Here is a 23,617-nt window from a genome sequence, read left to right as displayed (position 1 = left end):
TTTGTGGATGGCTGTCGGCATGACTGCCACAAATATCCATGAAGCTCAGTGCCACTCTCTGTGAGACTTTCAGCAACGTTTCTTGCTTGTCACTCTAGTGGACAAAATCGATGATGAGATCTTTGTCAGAACAATCAATCACAAGAAGATTTAGAAATTTTCTCATGTAGGAAAACGGAGTCTTTTCCAATGTTTTTCATACAACGAATAACATCATGAGCTTCTGCTCGAGAGGCACCACATGCCTAGCTAGGTACGATTGGGGGCAGGGGACCGCCAGCCCCCCCACCGGGCCGGCGGCATGCGGTGCCTCTCTCACAGAAGCTCATGATGTTGAGGTAAGTCACAATGTGGGAATTATTGTGAGAATTTGTCCAAAACTTCTTGTGAATGTCGGCTTCCAACTGTGTATCTATAGACCTTGCAAATGAGGTACTTGTACTCTAAAAAGCTTTCGTCGGCCTTTTGCGTGCTTCTTTTTTCCCACATTATTAATGTTGTTAAGCCAACGATTCGAAAAAAAAATGTAGCAGATTTCATTATCAACGTTGAACGTTGAATTAATCACCTAACAAATAGCCAAGTGGCTCAATCTTATGGCCTCATTTCTCCAAACATTATGCCTGCCAAGTAAACATCACCCCTTGTCTAACAATGACTCATAAATTTCATTTTATTGCAAACTATAATCTTCATTATATGAACACTTCCAATTTTGTTGCACTCATGCGTAAATTATATCCATCATTAGCTGCAATCCAAGTAGGTTGAACACCCCTACACACAACATGACAGAAAATGAGCTTCGAGTCAAAAGGCAGATGAAGGCGTGGCCAACACAATTGAAGGATGAATGATGATGTGATAAAGAGGAAATCACAAGAAAAAACAAAGAGTTCCCCTCCCATAGTGACAAGGTCGGTTGTGGTTGGATGGCTGCAATGGGCAGGGATGGGTACAACTCCAAAACTCTTAGGGCGATACCAATCTGAATGAGCAACACACTTGAGCTAAGCAAGACGATCGCGTGTAGCGGGCGAAGGAGATGAGAAATGGATGAAGTAGTAGTAGTCTTTGAGGGAGACTCATGGGGTGACGTGGAAGCCTACATAAAGGAGCAAGGGGCACGTAGGGCATTGTCAGGTGGCAAGGTCATAGGATTCACCATATTCATAGTTATCCCCATCCAAACAAGGATATCATAGGCACTGACCTTATGTTGCCTCCTACAAAAATCAATTAGGACTGGCAGATGACTCCAAAGAAGCATACACACAGTACGTTGTAACTTGTCATCATGCACGAGGTCATTATTAAAAGCAAGCTTGAGATCCTTGCCGTGCGATTTGGCATGAGGTCAAAGGCCAAGATCTTTCCAAGCACCGACCTATCAGCTCAAGAATCTGAAAAATCATGTTAGGCTTACCAAGTAAAAAAAAAAAATTCTTGCATCGTCCCCTGGCGAGCCCATGATGTTGGAGTCATGTATGGAGGCCACCTATCTTCCCATCCCCTACCTCCCTATTGTGACAGCTCAACTTCTTGCCTTCCCTCGGCTACACACCTCATTGACCCTCTTTTGCACGAGTCCTCGTCTACACACTACATCAACGTTTTCTTTTCATCTGAGAGAGGGTATATCCTAAGATACACTCTAACTAGAATGCTTCATTAGCCGCATTTGAAATGAAATAATGTTTATGAATTGGAGGTAAAGTAGGAGATACCATCTAATAACTAGAGTGCTTTGTTAGCCGCATTTGAAATGAAATAATGTGTATGAGCTGGAGGTAATGGGAGAGGGCAAAAATGTGAGATGCAAGAGCAATCACAAGTAGAAGCAAGACAAAGGAAGGAAAATTATACGACACATCCTAATCATATAATATGTGTTGCTAGTGCATGTGTTTCTATTTGGAGACAAATTCCAATCCTCCCTTTAGATTCATAGAGAAGAACTTGGATTTTCTTTGTCTTGCAAAACCTTCAATCAATGCAATCTGACAGATTGTACCATGGAGAAACACAAGGCACAACTTGCACTCATTAAAGCAAAAAGCCACCACAATTTGTATATGGGTGGAAGCATGAGTGGGTGACAAAGAAGCTGTGTTTGGGACATAGCTATTTGGAGAGTGTAGAAGCTCGCTAGACACTTGAGAAGTCAAATATTTCAAAAACATTCTATTTAAATGGTAACAACCCTGATTTCCCCGCTTCTATGTGTGTGTGTGTGGAAAGAATTGAGAGCTTTGTTCTACTCTCTCTCCATCTTTATCTTGTGTGTTGCAACAAATAAAGTGCCTTGAGCCTTGAGGCTTGGAATGCAAAGAAGTGCCTTAGGACACTGTAATGCTTTGACTCTGGCGCACTCGCATGTATATATATGTGCCTTCTTTGCCAACTCCCCAAGTTGCCACACTGATTTCAACACAAAGAGCATATCACAACACAAGGCCCTGAAGCTGGCTCTCCTCTCACATTCATAGAGGTTGTCTATATTCTTGGTAAGCTTCATTACATAGATCTAAAATGTATTGCAATAGTATGTTCAATACTTTTTAAAATGGCTCTTTCATTATCATAAGCGTTCTGTTGAGGACATATGTATCAAGATGATAGCCTGGTCATCACCATTCTTATGTTTATCTAAATTATTTTTCATCTTCCTCTTTCCAACTGAAAAGAGAAATGGTATAAATTGCTTGTTTCGAAGAGGGTGATAATGTGTGGGTCCTAATCTCTCTCCCTCTCTTTTTTGGTATTAAAAGTTGTTCATTTAAAGTTAGGCCTTTAGCTGTACGATGTTGGTCTTAAAAGTTTTGGCCATACTTGTATGACACAGGTTAAAGGAATCCTATCCCAGAAGCACAACCTCATTATGAAATATAAAGCTCAACGCAAGAGAGAGCAAAGAGCCATAACCAAAATAAAAACAGAGGAAGCAACAACATGGGGCTAGATGTAGATATTGTTGATGATGTCATAAGAGCAAAGGTAACCAAAAAGATTGTGTGATATATTCTAACAAAAAAATGGAATGGACATGGATAGTAAGAAAGACATGGGGCTAGATGTAGATATTGTTGATGATGTCATAAGAGCAAAGGTAACCAAAGAGATTGTGTGATATATTCTAACAAAAAAATGGAATGGACATGGATAGTAAGAAAGACATATTCAATTCAACATCTATTACTAAAGGATTTCCAAATCCACAAGGCACCAACGCCATGTTCAGACATGCTCATAGAAAATATTCACAACACACTACAAATCTTGAAGGGGCGACGAAGAACCGAGGATTAACTATTTCTCTAAAGGTCTACCATGATGATGCTTATGAACTCCAAAGAACCAGATGAATCAGGAGGCTTTAATGCCAGTGCTACCTCCAAGCTACTATATATTCATAGAAGGAACTTATATGGAGCAAGAGATTGTCTACTAAAAAAAAAGACAAATCCACAAGGTCTTTTTCCAAGTCATTGGAGGCTTCAAAGAAGCCGCATACCTCAAGAGGTAAAGGATTTGGTGGTGGTATGTGTGAATTTGATGTTGTGGAGGTGAGTGGTAGATAGATAGTTGATAGCTTTTTGAAATATCTATTGGCAACTAATGGCCATGTAACAACAGTCAACAAATATCTATCTTCTAGCTATATGATAGAACTAGGTACGTAGCACATCAAATATTTGATAGCCATTAGATTTCTATTGAAAAATGATTCTGATAACAATTGCTATCAATTAGTTTTGTTAGAGCCCCATAGCTATTGGGTAGCTATATTGTATTAGCATTCACAACTAAAAAGTACATAATATCTGCTACTGAGATAATAGCCTTTTGACAATTATGGCAAGCTAATTGCTGTCAAAGAGCAAGCTGGGAGGTTGTAGGTAGCTTTTCAACATATAATGATGGCAAAGAGCTATGTAATAACTGTCAAGTTGATAGCTACCTACTAGTTATTTGCTAGAACCAGATAACTGGGAAAAGATTTTTTATAGATATTGATGGTTGATTGTTTGGTAATAGCTGTCACATTTATGATATATTGCTATCTACTCACTATTTTGAGAGGTAGCTAGTACATATGTATTTTTAGTCCTAATAAACAACTAATAACAATTGATATTTGTAATAGCTATCAAATATCTATATGCTAAAACCTAACAACTATGAGGTAGCTTTGTAATACTCTTGTTTGCTATTGGCTATCTAAAAACTCTCTATTAGTGATCCTTAATAGGGCTCCAATAGCTGCTAGATAACTATTGTCATATACCTATGTGCTAGAACCTACTAGCTATGAGGTAGCTTTGTAATATCTCTTATTTTCTATTGGCTATTTAATAACTCTCTATTAGTGGATCCCAATAGTTCTCCAATAGATGCTAGATAACTATTGTTATCTAATAACTAATAGTTGCCAAATACCTCTATGCTAGAACCTAATAGCTATTAGATAGCTTTGTGATATCTATTGCTTGGTATTAGCTATCTAAGAATTATCTAATAGTGGCTTCTAATAACTATCTAATAACTTCTGGTATCTAATAACTATTGATAGGTACCTATTTCTAACTAATAGCTGACATATACGATTTAATATTTTCTTGATAGCTCTTAAGTAACAAGTATGAAAATAGCTTTTGATAATTTATAGCTATCAATAGTTGTTACCTAGATAACAATATTGTAATAGTTATATGATAGCTGTTGCAACCAATAACTATTTGATAACTATTACATAGTTGGGAAAGTTATTTGATAGCTATTGATACATGATAGCTACCCAATGGATATTAATAGCAATTACCTAGCTAGCATCATTGTAATAACTGTATGATAGCTATTATAGTTTCCAGACAATTGTTTAATAGATGATAAACAAGAGTTTTGTAATAACAAAATGATAGGTACCCAATTGATACCTTTCTATAACTTTCTATGCTGTGGATCACATGCTAAGCTCTACCAATGTTTCAAGGATGAAAATCTAGATGTTGCAATCCAACTTCGTGCCTTTAAATTAGAGAAACCTTACTTTGTGCAAAAGATAAAGGATAGGATAACATGTTGTTGTATCTACCATGTGCAAATTTCATATTTAAAGGAGGTTGTCAGTCACATGCATACTCAAGCATTCAAAATTTGTGGTGGGTTGTGCAAATGTACATACACAATGTGCATAGATTCATCACTTCTAGTAACATGTTCTACTGAGAGCAACACATTTCAAACCTTATAGATTCTATTTTGTGTCCCAAGCATGGTGGTTCTATTATCATGGTCTAAAATACCACATGGGTGATTGTACCAGTTATGGGGTACAATTTTGTTGTTGTTGTCCATGTGAACTATTGCAAGATGTCAGAAGCATTAAAGTGGCCACTTCTAAAGGTGGAAAGAAGAAGAAAAGAAACAAATTTACATGCTAGGAGATGAGTTTTATTGCAGTGTTTAAGGTACATCTTCAAAGCTCATAAAAGATAACTTTGTATATAGATGGCAGGCTGAATAGTTCAAATTGTGCATCACACATTTCCCAGATGATTTCATTGTACAGTGTGGTGGACTTCACTAAAAATTAGTCATTCAATGAGAAAAACATATGTGTCAAGCTGGAGATTCCATAAGATCACTCTAAGTGACAGTAGAAATAGCAATGATGAATTGAAAGAGCCTACCTACAAAGGGCAGTATGAAGCATTGAGTGAGCCAATCCAAGTAGGTGATAACTTTGTTGTTAATAATGAGGAGGGAAATGAAGAAGGTGTGGATTTCAAAATCATCAATTGCACAAGTACAATGAAGCAACTCAAAGCACTTGAAGTGGACACTTGGGGTAATGAAAGTGAAGCAGGGTTGTACATTTTGAAGGGACTCTATTATGTAATTCCAAGGGAAAACCCGGAGGGGTCACAAAACCAGGCCAATGGTCGACCGGTAGGTGTGGACAAGGGATTCTAAATCTAACAGCCAAGGGCCTATATAACAGGTGGTAGGGCAGAGAATCCTCATTGCATTTCTCTCTGTCTTATACTAAAGGGCCCCCCGCTAAGTAATGTAATTACAAGGGCAAAACCAAAGGGGTCACGGACCCAGGCCAAGGGCCGACTGCTAGGTGTGGATATGGGACTCTAAATGTGATAGCCAAGGGACTATATAACGGGTGGTAGGGCGGAGAATCCTCATGGCAGTTCCCTTTGTCTTATACTCTTGTACTAGTATCAGAGCTTAGGGGAGGGGAAAGCTATGGAGGAGGGGGGAAAGCATTGCACGGAAATGCATTCTCTCTCTCTCCCTCTCTCTCTCTCTCTCTCTCTCTCTCTCTCTCTCTCTCTCTCTCTCTCTCTCTCTCTCTCGGAGCCCCATGGTGGGATCTGGGTTGCATGATTCGTTATTCGACATTCGTTTTATTCTTGAATAATGGTCGATTAATACGTTCTAAAGATTTATGCGTGCATATTGTTCGTTGCCACATAAGATTTTTTTTAAAAAAAGTTTTATTGCTTACATATCGATCGATTAAGTATCGATCGATTAAGTATCGATCGATAGTTTAAATCGATCTATATGTTTTTGATCGATATAGTAGTAGTATATAAAGCCCAAATTTGCATGTTTTAGCTACTTCTCTTCACCAAAGTGTCAGTTTACCTCCGACATAGAAAGGTTGAGTTGTCAACTTAAAAAATCTTTGATTTTTTAAGAAAATATTATTTTTAATGTTTATATATTGAAAATAAAATAATCATATAGATTTGAATCACCTATAATTCTTAACAATAGAAGTTATTTTTTAACTCTATTGCTAAGTTTAAATAAATTACTTTAAGCAATAGAGACTATACTTTTAGCTCTACTTGTTTAAGAATAGATAAATAAATAATTGTACGCATTAGAGGCTACTTTTCTAGCTATAGTGCGAATGTATAATTCTAAACATTAGAAGCTATAATCTTAGCTCTATTTGTTTTAGAATAGATACTAAAAGTGATATTTGATGGTTAAAATCTATCATAGCTATAATATGTGCACAAATAATAGTGTTAGTTCATACATTTTGGAACATATACACATGCATGTAGGGTCTTTTGGTTGTCATGAACAAATGTTCTTACCTCCATATAGACATAGAAAAGGTCCACTTAGTGCCTCTTGGTTGTTATGAGACGATTCTCTTACTTCCAAGTGAGGTTTAAGGTATGAAGTAGGATTCACTTGGTTGCATAGAATAGGTCCACTTAGTGCCTCTTGGTTGTTATGAGATGATTCTCTTACTTCCAAGTGAGGTTTAAGGTATGAAGTAGGATTCACTTGGTTGTTATCGAGCTTATGCTCTTACCTCTAAGTCAATATGGTGGATTACCTATAGAATTCAGTAGGTTGTGATGGAGGGAAAGCTCTTACCTCCTAGTGAATATTATTCATGCATAGTACTCGGGAGTCACATGGATGTTGTCGAGCTCATGCTCTTACCTCTATGTTGATATAGAAATTAGAGACCTCATTTATTTTACTAGGGTCGATTGGTTGTGTTTGAGCAGTAGCTCCTACCTCCAAGAGACATAGATAGTGGAATGTGAGATGACTCTATCGCTCATCTAAGTTGGCTTGATCAAATGCTCTTTACCACCTAGTAGCCAAGAATGATAAATCCATTGGTGATCTTCCCTAAAATATTATCTTAACACTATTCATTCATCATTTTAATTTAACAAATCATATCTATAACCTTTTCTCTTTCTCATTGTGCTATTATGGTGAAACATTATAATCATAGTGTATCTATTGATTGTAGGATATATTTTGTTCAAGTCAGAAAGCATGGTGCGAGGAAAAGAGACGTGGTCGTATGTGGAGAAAAAGAGAGAGCCAAGACAGTTTCGTTTTTTGAATGTAAACATTGTGGGCATAATGTGCTACACAACGCAATTCGCATCAAAGAACATTTATTCGGCACTAATCCCAATGTGAAAGAATGTGGAGCACCACCTAACGACATATGGGTCCATTTTGCAAGGTATGTAAAGAAATGCAAACAGACAGGACTTCTTCCTAAGAGACAGAAGGATATGACAGGTGCGTCATCTGTCAACATAGAAGAAGTGAGTGTAGATCAAGAAGACATGCGAGCTAACCAAGGACCTTCAATGTGATAGATGGCGAAATGTAAACATCTTTTCATGATAATGTATCTCACTTTTTCTCACTATAGCTCCCTATTGAGCTATATATCTCACTTTTTTGATTTAGTAGCAACAAAGTCAAGTATTGAAGAGAATCCGTATAAACATAAGTATTGAGGACATTGCTTGGCAATCAAATAAAAATACATTGCTTGACTCTCAACAAAGTCATCAATTAGCAACTCCAGAACAAATTCATTTCCATAAACATAGAGAGAATACAATGCGCCTCAAAAAAGGATGGGATAAATTGCCATTCAAATTTTCAACTACAATCTACAATGTCTTTAAAGAATTGTGATATCCACCGCTTCTTCAAGATCTGCGTTCAATGATGCCTCAAGTATATCCGCCGTTTCTTGAATATCTGCCTCGTGACTTGGTCCTGCCTCCTCGCGCAAGGGAGAGAGAGGACTGTACCACACTTCGTATCTGGAAAGTTTTCTCTTTAAAACAACTACTTCTTCTTCTTTGGCTGCCAACTTCTCTTGTAGAGAGAAAATGCTATCTCCTTGGCTGGCTAGTGTAGCCCCTTGAGACACAATATTAACAATTTGTTCATGGTCACCTGGTAGGAGCACAACTGGCCTCTTTCGTGCAGGTGGATCTACCTCCCCACGACGCGCTTGTGTCCTTTCTTTAGCTCTTCTAAGTCCGACACCAAAAGGACGGTCTGTTCAAAGGACGCGCTTCTTCATTATATCTTGCACGAAGACTTGTTGGATGAAGTACATGGCAACTTGATTATTGTTAGGTAGATTGCACTCCTTTTGGATGAAGCATAGGAGCAACACACGCGCGAGCCCTTTGTGTTGCAAATTTGAGATTTTCAATGGTGCCGTTGCCTTGGCACGACCTGACCTCCTGAACAGTACATCTTTCACAAAAAAAGAGGGACAACACTTGCGTACGTTGGTGCAGCTAGATCCAAGTCGACCCATCAACAGACTAGATGCACATATGTGAAAGCTAGCAAGGTTGTGGAAGAGTCCTTGTGCAAGTACATGATGCAGGATAAAGCAGGTTCCACCAGGATGTGTATGCAAAGTGTGGCATTTGGGAGGTCAAAGGTGGGTTTCAATCCTACTAGATGTAGAATCTTAGAAATGATTAAAAGGCACCATTTATTAGTTTCTTTTGCTACTATCGGTGCTTTATAACTCTCCGATTTGGGGCTATGACAACTCAAGCTCGTAGAAAATCAAGGCGACAATACTATTCTCAATATGCAAAGCTTAAGATGGATGTTCGGCCACATTTACGGCTATATGTCTAAGTACTCAAGAGAAAAGGATAGCCTTGCATATGATCAATGGATTGGTGCAAGGAGACAACATAATGCTTTAAAGATGCAAGAGGATGGCGAATGACACGAGCTACAAAGTTAAATTGGTGAAGCTTTGAGTTAACCGAAACGTCCAGGCACTTTTGCATGGGAAACAGGGTGGCACTACTGCAGTCTAGCGGAGAAGGCTAAAAGGGTAGAAAGGCGGCATGCAGAGGAATGAAGTAGGGGTCAGCGAGTACTGGCAAGAAGGAGGAAGGGGGCCAGTTGCAAGGGCCTGCCAGTTGAATACAGGAGGGGGCAGCTCTGGAGAGCGCTGTAGAGAGGGCCGCCAGTATTTGCGGGCCTCAAGGGAGCGCTGCAGAGGAGGAGAAGGCGGCCAGGAGAAGGGGGACCAAGACGGGTGCCATCTGTGTGAGGGCCGAGAACGTGAGCAGCGAGTTGCATGGGAGTGGATGGCTTGCGCCAATTGACGGGGGCCGCCAGTTAAAGATAGGGGGCGGCTCAGGATTACAAAGAGAAAGGCTACAGGATGGTGCTCAGGAAGGATGTCATCGTGGAGACGATGAGCTAATTACTGATTGTGAGCAAGTTGGGAGGAGGTTGCTGTTGAGAGGTGGTTGTGGAGAGTACGAGTTAAATACCGCCAAGGAACCAAGGATTGTACAAGAAGTAGTCAAGAGCTGCCAAGGATTGGCCTTGGAGTAGAGTGACCACCTGCAGATCATAAGGGGAAGTGTAGTAGAAGAAGTCGCTAGTTGCGAGCAGAGAAGAAAGGTTGGAGGCTGGTCGTGTTCGTAGAGGATCATCCAGCAGAAGGGAAGCAATTATGCTCCGAAACACTTGTATTATGGACTCCATCATTGTCCAAACTTTTAATGGGATACTAGCATGATATTGGTCCATTCCACTCACAAACCAATGATTATTTTTGCTCGTCCTCATGTCTCGTTATGTATCAACCTTATGTGTGTTTTCAGGGTGTGTCGAGTGCATGAGTTTACCTTATGGGGAAACATTATAGGCCGCCAAGCAGATTCTTTTTTTGGCATAGGAATTTGCGAATGTCAAAAGTTTTATAAGTGATGAAGTGTGTGAAATCAGGGTGTCGATGTTGTGTTGCTTGGCATAAGGTGCTTTGAAAGAGGTAGAAGCTTAAGCTATGATTGCATGCGGGGAGGTTGGGCATGGGCAGTCGCGGATGTTCAAGTCTATGCACGAGAAGTAGTCGTTTACATAGAGGTTGTGTGGGTGTGTGTTAAATAGGGGATAGAGGTGATGTGAGATCATTGGGCTATAGAGATGCATTCATATTATGTGCTGGTGGTTTTCTCATTTCCCCCTTTCCATCTTGTGGTGCCCCCATGGAGGATCCACTGATTGCTTCCTAACAAAGTGTTCGTGAATCAAGATGAAGTAGGAGTTTGGTCCAGTGTTCAAAGGAGATGAAGATGTAGACGATTGGATTGCCGATTTTGAGCTATTTATGCTGGCAGTATTGTAGATGCCAGGTGATGAAGCAAAGCTCCGGAGTCTACCTTTCGTGCTGCAAGGTAAAGAAAAAGCTTGGTTCGATGGTTTAGAAGATGTGCACAAGCAGAATTGGATCTGATTTTGAGAGCACTTTCTACAAAGGTATTGAAAAGTGGTGTCGGCATCGGAAGCAGATGCAAAGCTCAAAGGCTTGCAGCAAGAAGTAAGTGCAAATTTCTATGCTTTTGTTGATAAATTTAAGCTTATTGGGGGGATTTTGCGGCTGCTACCCAAGCAACCAATGCGGGGTATTTTAAGCGGGAGAGGTTTCTATCTTGCTTGCATCCCTATGTTTGTGAGAGGGTGGACTATGAGGATCCAAGGACCTTTGATGAAGCTGTCAAAGTTGCCAGAGCAAAGAGTTGAAAGATGAAGAAGAAGATGGAGGCAGGATTGATACAGTCGGCAATCACGGTAGCCAGTGGACCTAGGCCCAAACAGATTGATGAGCATCAAAAGGTAAAAGCTCATTTTCTTGATATGCATTTGATCAAAGAACGTGAAGCTGATGCCAGGCTAGAGGAGGTAGAAGAAGTGCCAACCAAGTCTCAAAACATACAGCGAGGCATATTCAGAGTGCCACCCAGTTTGATTGCTCAAGAGGATGAGGTGATAGAAGATCTTAAAGAAGAGGGGTCAGTTCTAGAGCCAGCAACGAGGCTGACTACAAAGGTGCAAGAACCGTCAAGATCAGAAGAGGAGTCCGACAGTTCTCATAGCTCCAGCAGCAGTTTGGACACAAATAGCATGTGGAAGACAGAATACATCTCTTCTAGGTATGAAAGTTATGATGTTTTTCATGTAGATGAAGTGGAAAAAAATGTATGCGAGTTGACTATCAGCTAGCTAAAGGTCGAAGAAAAGTATAGTGTTACACCTTGTGTGAATTTGCCAGTCGAGCAACCCTATCTTGTGTCTCGTGATGGTGAGTCTCTATTGGAGGAAGAGGTACGGTTTGATTGTGCATCCGACCTCATTGAAGAGCAAGTTTTTAAGGATGACTTGAAGGAGCTAGGAGCAGAAGCTGTGGTAGGTCAAGTTGATTTGTCTATGCAGAGTGTGGGGCAACCTTGCCTTGATGGGCATGTCGAGGTGCACTTCGAAGTTTTGGAGTTGGTGTGTAGCTGCCGTGGAGAGATAGCTCCGACAGATAACTCTATGGGAATTGATACAGGTGCAGCCTATGAGAGTGAGGCTCCATGCAACGAGGAAGGTGCCGCCAACCTTGCAGGTGATGAGGTATTTGAACAATTTGAAGCTCGAGTAGGTCATACTCTTGAGTATGAAAAGGTGGCCTTGGAGCCATTTACAGAGGGTTTGGATACAGGTTTGCAAAGGGAATATGTTTGCTTGCCTATGTAGCAGGCTCAAGCAAATGGCATGGTTTTGAAGCTATGTGTTGGGTTGTTCATAGATATGTTGTTCCAGGTTGTTTTGCAAGGTGTACTATGCAGGTTTCAATGCTCATGTGATGAAGATGATGATATTGAGGGTTCTCTAACGGATGACAGGGTAGCTGCTTATGGTACAGGTGCTTCAAGTGACCAAAAGCATGCTTATGGTTGGTAGAAAGACTTATGGATGCAGGGTGACAAAGCTCCATGCTATGAAGGGCTGGAAGGATGGCGTGTCTATTGGCCTACAAGTGCAAAGGGGGGCTTCAATGTGCATGCTTTACAGGTGGATGGCCACGGCCATTGTTTTGTTTTTGACCCAGGTGGACTCTACACCATGTTTGGGGAGGCTTTGAGCTTTCCATTTGATCCTGGTGGATGATGCAGCAGATGCTGGTGGATGATGCAGCAGATGCTTTTCTCTCTATCTCTATTCTATCTATATAGCCACTATATATCTATGTTATAGCATTCTCTCTATACCGTCTTCTTTTATCTAAATAATACTGTGGTTGAGCATGAATGCTCAACGAGGGGGTGGGCAATGATGGCGTAGCTAGATCCATTAGATCCATCGACAGACTAGATGCACGTATGTGAAAGCTAGCAAGGTGGTGGAAGCGTCCTTGTGCAAGTACATGATGCAGGATAAAGCAGGTTCCACCAGGATATGTATGCAAAGTGTGGCATTTGGGAGGTCAAAGGTGGGTTTCAATCCTACTAGATGGAGAATCTTAGAAATGATTAAAAGGCATCGCTTATCGGTTTCTTTTGCTACTGTCGGTGCTTTATAACTCTCTGATTTGGGGCTATAACAACTCACGTTTGTGGAAAATCAAGGCGACAGTACTATTCTCAATATGCAAAGCTTAAGATGGATGTTCGGCCGCATTTACGGCTATATTTTTAAGTACTCAAGAGAAAAGGATAGCCTTGCATATGATCAATGGATTGGTGCAAGGAGACAACATAATGTTTTAAAGATGCAAGAGGATGGCGAGTGACACGAGCTACAAAGTTAAATTGGTGTTCTTCTAGCATGGCCAGTCGAAGGCGTGTGATGGGGAGTTAAGGAAGAAGTTTATTTTAGGTGAAGCTTTGAGTTAACCGAACGTGCAGGCACTTTTGCATGGGAAACAAGGTGGCGCTACTGCAGTCTGGCGGAGAAGGCTAAAAGGGTAGAAAGGCGGCATGCAGAGGAATGAAGTAGGGGTCAGCCAGTACTGGCAAGAAGGAGGAGGGGGGCCACTTGCAAGGGCCCGCCAGTTGAATACAGGAGGGGGCAGCTCTGGAGAGCGTTGCAAAGAGGGCCGCCAGTGATTGGGGGCCTCAAGGGAGCGCTGCAGAGGAGGAGAAGGCGGCCAGGAGAAGGGGGACCAAGACGGGCACCATCTGTGTGAGGGCCCGGAACGTGAGCAGCGAGTTGCATGGGAGTGGATGGCTTGCGCCAATTGACGGGGGCCGCCAGTTAAAGACAGGGGGCGGCTCAGGATTACAAAGAGAAAGGCTACAGGATGGTGCTCAGGAAGGATGTCATTGTGGAGACGATGAGCTAATTACTGATTGTGAGCATGTTGGGAGGAGGTTGCTGTTGAGAGGTGGTTGTGGAGAGTACAAGTTAAATACCGCCAAGGAACCAAGGATCGTACGAGAAGTAGTCAAGAGCTGCCAAGGATTGGCCTTGGAGTAGAGTGACCACCTGCAGATCATAAAGGGAAGTGTAGTAGAAGAAGTTGCCAATTGGGAACAGGGAAGAAAGGTTGGAGGCTGGTCGTGTTGGTAGAGGATCATCCAGGAGAAGGGAAGCAATTATGCTCCGAAACACTTGTATTATGGACTCCATCATTGTCCAAACTTTTAATGGGATAGTGCCATGATATTGTTCCATTCCACTCGCAAACCAATGATTATTTTTGCTCGTCCTCATGTCTCGTTATGTATCAACCTTATGTGTGTTTTTAGGGTGTGTCGAGTGTAGAGTTTACCTTATGGGGAAACGTTATAGGCCGTTATAGGCCGCCAAGCAGGTTCTTTTTTTTTGCATAGGAATTTGCGAATGTCAAAAGTTTTATAAGTGATAAAAGTGTGAAATCAGGGTGTCGATGTTGTGTTGCTTGGTATAAGGTGCTTTGAAAGAGGTAGAATCTTAAGCTATGATTGCATGCGGGGAGGTTGGGTATGGGTAATCGGGGAAATTCAAGTCTATGCACGAGAAGTAGTCGTTTACATAGAGGTTGTGTGGGTGTGTGTTAAATAGGGGATAGGGGTGTTGTGAGATCACTGGGCTATAGAAAGGCATTCATATTATGTGCTGGTGATTTTCTCATTTCCCCCTTTCCAACGTCTTCCAATTTCATTGGTTTGCCCTCCAAACCGACGGGCTCGACGGCCTCAACAAAGAATGAGGAGAGGTTTTGAGTCCCGTAACGCATGCTCTCCTCTCTGAGGATGTGCTGAGACTCTTCGTGATCGAGCTCACCGTCGACATTGGGAGGAGTGTATGGGGCTGCCATTTCCTGTCAAATCACACGACAATAAATTATTAGATCAAAAAATAGATACACATTGATTAAAACACTACAATCAATGGTACAATCAATGTTAACATTCACACAATTTTAAAATTCACATCTCTCTCATCAATTTGACAACAACAATGTAATAAAATAGCATGAAATTTCAAATCAATGGACATGAGACAAGACCAAACTGTATCATTGCAAAGTATAGACACGTTTTCAAATTACAAGGTATGATTTCAAATTTCAATCATTGGATGGCCTCAAGCCTGCACTATCTGGGAGTGTGCGACCAACACGCTTTATGCCTTGTAACATGCTGAGGAGATCATGTGAGGACTTGCACTGGGTGGGATTGGTAGATACACAAGTGCACAGGACTTCCTAAAAGCATCTGAGGAAAGCGATATAATTAGTGTCATCATCCTTAGGTAAATATTTAAGGAGTTCTTGAATGTATTTACAAAGGGAGTAGATATCTTGGCTGCACGTGAAGACGTACTAGAGGATTTGTCGATATACATTCGGGAGCCACCCACCAATATCGCTTGCTCCAGGCTTCCCTTGTCGATGGGAGAAGATCTGGCAGCTTGGGAAATGTGTTCTTTGTGGGGAACATGGTTGCACTACCCCAATCACATATGCCTACATATACTCCAGCCTATCCAAAATGCAACAAGATATTACTCCCATGAACATCATTGTGAGTGACGTTATTCGCGTGCAAAAAGATGAAGGTTTGGAGCAATCCATTAATGATAGGCCATATATTCTTCTTGACGCCTTCAACGGTCCCCTCGGTGTCTGTGAAACCCTTGCTCATGGCCACATTCTCACTACAAGAGGTTGTGTGCTCTTGTGACGCTGTTAGCGACGGAAATACACTGGGTTTTTATAACCCCCGGCGTCGCTCAAACCGTCGCTAATAGCGTCGCTATATGCGACGCTATAGGCATCGCTATATGCGTCGCTATGAGCGTCACTCATAGCGACGGTCATAGCGACGGTTATAGCGACGTTTACACAGAAGTCTATAGCGACGCTACAGAGCCATAAATAGCGACAGTTATAGCGACGCCCGAGAGATTTTTTTTTTGGTGATAGGGCATTGAATGCCCTGCCACCCATCAACCATATTGTACTTGATTCACTTTTTAAAAAAAGTGCAAGGGTAGATAATAGACCCAAAATAGTCACCCGCAAGACGCATTGTTTGCAAAATTGACAAGCGTAAAATTGACAATTGTACACATCATAGGCAAAATGAATTGATTGGCAAATGTAATAATGACAATTGTACAACATCATAGGCATAAAGAATTGATTGGCAAAATGAACTGCGGTGACAAATGTAATAATATACATGGTTCAAAAAGACGTATAAAATCCGTCTCATGATACATAAGCTATGAGAAACCCTAAACTAATGCTATCTAGCTACGGCTAAACTGACGTCGTCTAGTCAGACGTCTCATCGCGTCCAAACGGCGTATCTGTTGGATTCTGCAAAAAAAGACGATAAGACAGCTTTCAGTAAGTATAAACATATAACGACATTTATAAAACAATACAAAAAATAGAAAAGAGTAAACCCTAATACTAACCATGCCGCCGCGAGAACTGAGAATGTCCATCAGGGCGTTTAAGCCCTTCCTGTCTGCGTACTCGCGCTCGTACGGTGTGGGATCACGTCCTGTCATCGACCACTGTCAAAACATACAAAGAATTCATTATGTTAGAATTAAAAAACTCATAAACCCTAAACTATCGAACATAAAGAGCAATGCGAAAACACTTACAAAATCGGCCTCAAATGATGCCCATCCATCGCTCCCCAAGTGGTGCGAGCTCCCTGCCTCTACTCGCGCTCTGGCTGCATCCTTTTGTTGCTTCCACTTGTCGGGATTCTCGCGCGCTGCTTTCTTCGCATTCTTCCAATCTTCTTTGGCCAGCCAATCTGGCCTGTTCCACCCATGCTTGATTGCTTTTTGCACTTCGAAACGCTTGTGTTTGCAGTATTCACGCATTCGAATCTTCATCAGGTCTTCATTGAAGCGCTGATCCCGTGTTGGAATGGGAAACTCATCATGAAGTATGCTGATGACTCTGTTTTTTAAATCACTGGGTACTTCACTCCATTTGTTTAGTATGTAGTGTCTAAACAGCTGAGAGCAAAGACCACGCATGCGCGAGATCACCTTCTTGTCGTCATCATCCATGATGATGCCGCCGCTGAAGTCGACGGAGTAAGGCAAGCCCTCTGGCCGGTGACGCGTGAACCTGGGTGTCCCGACAGGGGTCTCTAGCGGCGTGTCGATGGGGGTACGGACGTCAGGTGTCTCCACCAACGTCTGGGCCCCGAAGCGAGGAGTGTCGAGTGGGGTGGCTCCTGGAGGAGTAGGTAGAGGTGTGTAGCTGCTAGGAACAGTCAGCCGTGCAAAACCTGGCGTAGATGGCGATGCTGTGGCTGGTGTGGGGGCGGACAAAGAAGGGGAGGGTAAAGAGCCTCGTCGAACACGAGGCGGTGTGGAGGCATCGGTGGCGGAATCCCCACAACAACCGCCACTGCCACCACTAGAGCGCCGGTGTATAGACGAGTGTGAAGCTCGTCTCGTTGACGCCGAAGCTTCGGAGCGCGCCGAATGCTCCGAAAGAGAGGGAGATGCGGATGGAGTAGGAACGCGCGATAATGCGCCAGAGCGATGACGCTCCACGTACCACTGTCTCTGCTGCGGTGACAAAGAAGAAAGAAACTCCTCATCATCCATACCTGCATTAAACACACGAATATTTAAACTTAATATTGAATGAATAGAGTAGACAATGACGCAAAGACCATTAAATACAATGACGTAATGACGCATATAAATACAATGACACAATGAATTGAGTGATAGAAGAGGCAAGTCGAAAACTCAGAATTTTCAATCAAAAGATGTGAGCGCGAGTAGAAAAGAGCGTTATACACCATGGAAGGTACTTAGAGAGCCAGAGCTTTTACAACACAGAGCAAAATTGTTCAAATACAATATTTGTAGCTTTATGAGATCTCTCTCTCATCCTCGCATAACTCAGCATAACTTCCTATATCTATATAGAGCTCTCCATTTAAACACATATCCTCTGTTTCATTTTGTAGCTCCTCTGCATGCACCCCATATAGAGTAGTAGCATCTTGATGCTCGTCTGGCACCATCGCAGCGGCTTCTGATTGAGTATCTTCTCTGATCTCCTCCATTGATGCCGTTGTGATTGGCACATGGTAGCCTTCATACGTCCTTGCACTACGAGGGGCTACCTCTATGACGTACCACCAGTTTGATGTAGACTTTGTAGGATGAAATATTACCTTCCAGAGCCACATAACTTACATGAGAGCTTTCAAGCACATAACTTGTAAAAGGGGGATGTTAACTATTTACATACTTACTTGTTCACAATGCTCGGGTAGTACGAAAGTGTCTCTTAGGTCAGTCCATTTCTTAGTAGAATCCACCTCAAGAAAACCAGACTCTCCTCTACGCACAGTAGCGTTGCGACCCTCCATGATTATCTTGAACCATTGCACGTCGAACAAGTCGACAAAAAATCCTTTGTAATCGATCCTCAAAATCTCTTGCAGCGTGCCGAAGTAAGTGAGTTCCGCTACCACAGGATCTGCATCAGAGGAACGTCGTCGACTAGACTGTTCAAATTTTGCCATGATTCCACAATCTTGAGTAAAACGCTTTTTGTCGATTCGTTCCACCCTAAAATGTCGACCTTTACACCATGCTGCTGTGTATGACTTATACTACAACGAACAAAGATTATGAGTGGCCGTTCAAACGTTTAGAAATAAAGTCACTAGCTAGTCGTACATTGCAAACTTACCTTGGTCGCGCAACCCCTAGAGTACTCCCACTCTTCCTCAGTCACTTCGTCACCGCATTGTTGTGCGCTTTTCAGTTTGTTGTGCAACCATCTTAAGCTCATGAAGGTTGGTAGGCTCTCCAGAACCGTCGGATAGTGCATCGGTGGTCATCTTCCCCGTCTCCACTCGATTTGTGCCCTTTGTCGCTCTTGCTTTGCATCCTCATATTGTGAAATCCACTTTTGCATCACTGGATTGTGAAGCATGAAAAATCGGTTGATTTTAGCCTCTAGATCTTTCGTCATCTTCTTCTCAACACCGAGATTGCACATGACAATCCCAGATATGCGCTCATCATCTATGGTTCGCCATAGCGTGTCCCGGGCTTTATCAAATCCGTCTAGCCACTCTCCAATGTACACTAGGGACTCTGATACCAACCAACCTTCTGCCATGCTACCCTCTGGACGTGCCTTTTGACGCACATATCCCTTAAGCGTTTTCATGAAACGTTCTAAGAAGAACATCCATCTGGAATGAACTGTGCCAGCTATTTCCACCTCATCAACTATGTGAACAAGAAGATGCACCTGAATGGTTAGCATGGTAGTAGGAAAATGTTTCTCAAACATGCACACAAGCTCCGCAGCATTTAGTTTGGCGAATGGTATGGAGTCTACGTTGATCTCCTTTTGTGAGATCCATTGCACCAGCTTTGCAAGTTTGTAGATTGTGTTACGGATGTCGAGAGACAAACATCCCTCAATGGCAACCGGTAAAATAAATTGTAAAGTATGTGCAGCAATGATATTAAAGTCCACTATGAACGTACCTAACACATTTTATGCCAATCGTGTGACTTCAAACCGGTAAGCTTTCATTCTTTAGTAAAACACGTTCGGAGCGAGTGCATTACGCCAGTGGGGGTCTGCAAAGATCGAATGGTCTCTTTTACTGCGCGTTCTTGGGCTCCTGTGAAAATCCATGGTGCTTTAGGGAGTTTTATCGATCCATCAGACGTTGTTTGCGGCCATTATTGCTCCATACGATCCACATTTCTAAGGTCAACTCTGGCTCCCAAAGTATCTTTCTTGCCGGTCAGATGGTCCCATAGTAGATTACCCACATTCTTGAATATGTGCATTGGATCGAGCAAGTGATTGATCATTAGTCGGGGCCAGTATGGTAACTCGTACCATAGAGATAGTCTCTTAATCCCTGGAGGCAATCTGTCATCGCACATCTCCTTCTGCTCTAACCATGCTTGTGTAGACATCCTTGGTGGCTCTCTTCCCAAAAAGCCGTCGTGTAACACATGATTCTCTGGAAGATACGCTTGATGACCTTCGTAGATTTGCTTCTTCAGTGAGGGCGCCCTACGTGCATTCAGTCTAGGTCCACATGTGACACATGCTCTGTATCCGCTTGTTTGAAGCCCTGCATGTATACACATGATAATAGATCAACTATGGGAAAAAACAAGATTTACAGTGTCTGAGTGAGGAGTGTCAATAGATCACCTGAGCATTCTGTTAGCCCGGGATAGTCATGCATGGTCCACATTAGAATGCCTCTGATCAAAGCATTCCGTCGTCCTGTGTGTCGGCTCATATCCACCACCTCTATGCCAATCCACAATTGTTGTAGCTCTTCCAATAGTGGACGAAGATACACATCCATATTCTCCACTTTATATCGTCCTGGCACAATCAAGCTTAGCCATAGGTGCCCCTTCTTCGTAGTCAACCACGGGGGAATGTTGTAGTTGACGATGACAACGGGCCATACACTGTAAGATGTTGATCTTTGACCAAATGGATTTACGCCATCCATAGTCAGGCCTAAGCGCAAATTTCGAGCTTCCCTGGCAAAATCCGACCATGTTCCATCTATATGTTTCCAGGCTGCGCAATTTGCAAGAATTCGTAGCACACCATCCGAAGATTTATTCTCCTCATGCCATGATGCTAGGGCGGCCATGGACTTACATTCGAAGAAATGCTTGATGCGAGGAAGCGGAGGAAAATGTCGCAAAACTTTTTGTGGAATTTTTGTCCCGTGGAGATCTACTCGATATCTTTCAGAATCACATTTCGGACACTTCTCCATGTCTATGTATTCCCCTCTGAAAAGAATGCAGTTATTAGGACAAGCGTGGATAGAATTGTAATCCATCCCCAAGTTTCGCAAAATCTTTCTTGCTTCATCTCGGGAATCTGGCATCACATTGTCAGCTGGTAGTATGTGCTCTTTAAGCAATCTACACAACATAAAAATACGATACAGTCGTGTAAAAATCTATCAGATCATTATACATTTAGAGTTTTATTGAAGTAAACTAATTGTAATAGATCACCTGAAAAGCGTTGTGACGCTAGTGTCACTCCATCCAAACTTTGCCTGCATGTTGAGAAGAACCAGGAGTGCTTTCAATCTAGACATACGTGCTCCATTATAAAATGGCGTATCGGCTTCACTTTTCATATCATCATAGATAAGCCTTTTTGAATCCATGATCGTCTCGATCATTTCATCAATCTCGGGCTCAAACATTGCCTCGTTGGGAATGTGCTCTGCATGATCATCCCCCGAGCTATCAAAGGCTACATCTTGTGGCCTCACATATGCTGCTTGACCAAAGCGCCTGCGAACACGTCTATTGGGTTGCAAGATTGCTGCTTGTTGGCCAGCGTCAGAGTCCGACGAGTTATAATTGGCAACAACTCGATCTATAATAGATGGATCGAACTCGCCAAATTCGCGAACGTGCTGCAAAGAAACACGTCTTGTTCGTCGCATAGCATGCTTGCATTGATTACAAGGACATAAGACCCTCGTTGAGAGATAGGTGTTTCGGTTGGACGGTCCTACATCCTCGTCACTACTCATAATGAGGATAAAAATCTTAAAACCTGGACAAAAAATTTAATATTCTATTGGCATTCTTCGTCTTATCTCTCTCTCTCTCTCTCTCTCTCTCTCTCTCTCTCTCTCTCTCTCTCTCTCTCTTTACCTCACATTCTCTAGTCATGTCCAATCCCTGCACACCTCGGTCTAGAGGTGCACGGAGATCAGAACCACCGGGTTATAATCTCGTCTTTATTGGTCAATACCTATATTTGTGGGTACAAGAAATCTACAGACCCACGTCTACATGATACTGCATGTAGTGGACAAAACCCCTTTGCCTCTTCTCTAGCTGTAGCACTTCACAGCATCTTAACATCTTTTCACAGTAGATCGTTTCACTGTTCGTCTAACTCTAAACCCTAAACCGTAAGTAATTCTTGCGTGGACTCGATCTAACGTAAATAAGCGTAAATCTAAATAAACGTAAATCTAACTAAAAATAAACCTAAATCTAATTTAACGTAAGTCTACATCTAACCTAATCTTTAACGTCTTTTGGGATAGTTTCCTACGACGTTAAAACTCTCTTCTTCTTGTGTGTGTGTGTGTGTGTGTGTGTGTGTGTGTGTGTGTGTGTGTGTGGGTAAACCTAAATAAACCTAAATAAACCTAAGTCTAATCTAATATAACATAAATCTAAATCTAACGTAAATTATGCTATATTAAAAACAAAGAACTAAACTAACAGGGATTATAGAACCTTAAAACTGATTTAACACATAATTTTTCACATAACTCGGCAAGAGTTGACATTCTCATCACTAAAGATGTGAGAGTTAACTTTCGGCGGTGACGCTGCCTCATCTCCATCCACATCTGACGACAGCAATTGGCCCTTTAGACCGTTCTTGCTCTTGTTACTAACTTTGAAGTTGCTGTTGAATGACTAGAGGTTGTCTAGATGGTCATTGTGTCGGGGATGTAGTGACTCTTGCCGCCCGGAAGATCCACCTTCTTCCCTATCTTCTGAAGACATTTCACGAGTACTTTTGGATCGACGGAGCCCACCATGAGTGAAGGCAGCAATACCCTATATTCCATTGAGGGCTTTCTTCACCCGCTTCATGCAGGCATCGTAGTCTATGGAGACCTAAATCTAATCTAATATAACGTAAATCTAAATCTAGCGTAAATAAACGTAAATCTAATTAAAAATAAACCTAAATCTAATCTAATTTAACTTAAATAAACCTAAATCTAATTTAACGTAAGTCTACATCTAACCTAATCTTTAACGTCTTTTAGGATAGTTTCCTACGACGTTATAACTCTCTTCTTCTTGTGTGTGTGCGTGTGTGTGGATGTGTGTGCCAATAAAAAGAGATAAATGGTATAACCTTTCTATCACCCATGCCAAGTATGATAGATTGGTTATGCCATTTCCCTCTTGAATAATAGGTCTTGAGTTCAACTCCTCGTCGGCTAGATCTTTAGGTCTTTTAATTTTAATTAGTTTCCTACGACGTTAAATTAGTTTCTCTCTCTTTCTCTCTCAATGTGTGTGCGTTTTTTTGTTTATGCATGTTTTCTCTCTCTTTTCCTCTCTCAATGTGTGCGTTTTTTGTTTATGCATGTTCTCTCTCTCTTTTCCTCTCTCAATGTGTGCGTTTTTTTGTTTATGCATGCTCTCTCTCTCTTTTCCTCTCTCAATGTGTGTGTGCATTCTTTGTTTATGTATGTGTGTGTGCGTTTTTGTTTATGTTTGTACTCTCTCTCTCTCTCTCTCTCTCTCTCTCTCTCTCTCTCTCTCTCAAAAACACTATGTGTGTGTGTGTGTGTGAGAGAGAGAGAGAGAGGGAGAGAGAAAGAGGGGAAGGGAACATGAGAGTGAGGAGAGGGAAGGAGCATACCTAGCTCTCCTTCCTCTCCTCGTGTGTGTGTGTGTGTGTGTGTGTGTGTGTGTGTGTGTGTGTGTGTGGAGAAGA

General features: G+C 41.9%; 1 pseudogene; it reads left to right on the top strand.

The window, feature by feature from the left end:
* Window positions 1–11,496: 11,496 nt before the first annotated feature.
* LOC147432735 (uncharacterized) lies at window positions 11,497–12,378 on the top strand (annotated as a pseudogene).
* Window positions 12,379–23,617: the final 11,239 nt, after the last annotated feature.

This window comes from Adiantum capillus-veneris, chromosome 20, assembly GCF_014529385.1.
Source record: "Adiantum capillus-veneris isolate H3 chromosome 20, ASM1452938v2, whole genome shotgun sequence".
Taxonomy (NCBI): domain Eukaryota; kingdom Viridiplantae; phylum Streptophyta; class Polypodiopsida; order Polypodiales; family Pteridaceae; genus Adiantum; species Adiantum capillus-veneris.
This window is presented reverse-complemented; position numbering and strand designations above follow the sequence as displayed.